This window comes from Oncorhynchus keta, chromosome 13 (genome assembly GCF_023373465.1).
Source record: "Oncorhynchus keta strain PuntledgeMale-10-30-2019 chromosome 13, Oket_V2, whole genome shotgun sequence".
NCBI lineage: Eukaryota > Metazoa > Chordata > Actinopteri > Salmoniformes > Salmonidae > Oncorhynchus > Oncorhynchus keta.
This window is the reverse complement of record NC_068433.1, coordinates 523,684-527,500: the sequence shown is the minus strand read 5'-3', so window position 1 is coordinate 527,500 and position 3,817 is coordinate 523,684.

Genomic DNA, 3,817 nt, shown 5'->3' with positions numbered 1-3,817 from the left:
CTACTACACTACTACTACACTACTACTACACTACTACTACACTACTACACTACTACTACACTACCACTACACTACTACACTACTACTACACTACCACTACACTACTACTACACTATTACTACACTACCACTACACTACTACACTACTACTACACTACCACTACACTACTACTACACTACCACTACACTACTACTACACTACTACTACACTACCACTACACTACTACTACACTACTACACTACTACTACACTTCTACACTGCAATCAGATCCACTATTACACTGCTGCTACACAACTAAAACTACTACTACACTACCACAACACTACCACTACACTACTACTACACTACTACACTACTACACTACTACTACACTACCACTACACTACTACAACACTACTACTACACAACAACACTACTACTACACTACTACTACACTACCACTACACTACTACAACACTACTACTACACAACAACACTACTACTACACTACTACTACACTACTACACTACCACAACACGACCACAACACTACTACTACACTACTACACTACAATCAACTCCACTATTACACTGCTGCTACACAACTAAAACTACTACTACACTACCACAACACTACCATTACACTACTACTACACTACTACTACAATACTACACTACTACACTACTACTACACTACTACACTACTACTACACCACAACACTACTAATGCACTACCACTACACCACTACTACACTACACCACTACTACACTACTACTACACTACTACTACACTACTACACTACCACTACACTACTACACTACTACTACACTACAATCAACTCCACTATTACACTACTACACTACAACCAACTCCACTATTACACTGCTGCTACACAACTAAAACTACTACTACACTACCACAACACTACCAGTACACTACTACTACACTACTATTACACTACTACACTACTACACTACTACTACACTACTACTACACTACTACTACACTACTACACTACTACACTACTACTACACTACAACACTACTAATGCACTACCACTAGACCACTACACTACTACTACATTACTACACTACTACACTACAATCAATTCCACTATTACACTACTACACTACAAAATCAGCTCCACTATTACACTGCTGCTACAACAACTAAAACTACTACTACACTACCACAACACTACACTACTACACTACTACTACACTACTACACTGCTACTACACTACTACTACACTACTACTACACAACTACACTACTACTACACTACTACACTAGCACAACACTACCACAACTCTACTACTACACTACTACTACACTACTACACTTCTACACTACAATCAACTCCACTATTACACTGCTGCTACACAACTAAAACTACTACTACACTACAACAACACTACCACTACACTACTACACTACTACTACACTACTACTACACTACTACACTACAATCAACTCCACTATTACACTGCTGATACACAACTAAAACTGCTACTACACTACCACAACACTACCACTACAACACTACTACACTACAATCAGCTCCACTATTACAATGCTGCCACACAACTAAAACTACTACTACACTACCACAACACTACCACTACACTACTACAACACTACTACTACACTACTACTACAATGCAATCAGCTCCACTATTACACTGCTGCTACAGAACTAAAACCACTACTACACTACAGCAACACTACCACTACACTACTAACTACTATTACACTCCTACTACACTACTACACTACTACTACACTACTACACTACTACAGTACCACAACACTACCACTACACTACCACAACACTCCTACACTACTACTACACGACTACACTACTACTACACGACTACACTACTACTACACTACTACACTGCTACTACACTACTACTACACGACTACACTCATACTACACTACTACTACACTACTACACTACTATTATACTCCTACACTACCACTACACTACTACTACACTACCACTACACTACTACTACACTACTACTACACTACTACACTACTACACCACTACTACACCACTACTACTACTACTACTACTACACTACTACTACACTACTACACTACTACTACACTACCACTACACTACTACTACACTACCACTACACTACTACTACACTACTAATACACTACTACACTACTACTACACTACTACACTACTACACCACTACTACACTACTACACTACTACACTACAATCAACTCCACTATTACACTGCTGCTAAAACTACTACTACTACACTACCACAACACTAGGACTACACTACTACTACACTACTACACGACCACAACACTAGGATACACTACTACTACACTACTACTACACTACAATCAGCTCCACTATTACACTACGACACTACTACACTACAATCAACTCCACTATTACACTGTTTACTGTTTATTACACTATTACCACTAATTCTATAAACTCTACTATCGACACCACACTAAAACTACATTACTGCACTACTACCACACCACTACACAACTACACTACTGCACTACTACTACACTACTGCACTACTACTACACTACTACCCTACACCTCTATTATCAACTCTACTATCAACACTACTACTACACTACTATCAACTGCTACACTACAACTCTACTATCAACTCAGGTAATATCTGTCTAGTAGACCAGTTGTTTTTGACAGTCTGTCCCAGGCTCTGAGGCTACCAGGGCAGATCTAGACCTTAGCAGTGATCCTTTATAAAACTGCACAGAACAAGGTTTTCTGAAGATGTACTACTACTACACTATTACACTACTACACTACTACTACACTACTACAGTACTACTAACACTACCACACTACTAGACTACTACACTACCATTACACTACAACTACACTACTACAGTACTACTAAAAAACTACACGACCACACTAATACACTACTCCAGTACTACTAACACTGCACTACCACACTACCACACTACTACAATACTACTACACTACTACTACACCACTAATACACTACTACACTACTACTACACGACTACACTACTACACTACTGCTACTACTTACAAATCTACTATCAACACTTCTACACTACTACTACACTACTACACTACTATCAACTCTACTGTCAACACTGCTACTACACTACTACTTCATTACTATTGCACTACTACTACACTACTACACTACTACTACTACTACTATCAACACTACTACTACTACACTACCACTACTGCTACCACTACTACTATAAACTCTACTATCAACTCCAGTATCAACTGTTCTATCAACACTACTACGACACTACTACTATACTACTATCAACTCTACTATCAACACTACTACACTACTACTACTACTATAAACTCAACTATCAACTCTACTGTCAACACTACTAGTACACTACTACACTACTACTATAAACGCAACTATCAACTCTACTATCAACACTACTACTACACTACCACAACACTACCACTACACTACTACACTACTACTACACTACTACACTACCACACCACTACTACTACACTACTACACTACTACACTACTACTACACTAGCACACTACTACACTACCACTACTACAACACCACAACATGACTACTACACTAATACACTACTTCACCACTACACTTCTACACTGCTACAACACTACTACACTACTACACTGCTACTACACTACTACACCACTACTACCACATTACTACACTACTACTACTACTACTGCACTACTACAACACTACTATACTACTACTACACGACAACACAACCACTACACTACTACCACATTACTACACTACTACACTACGGCATTACTACACTACTACTACT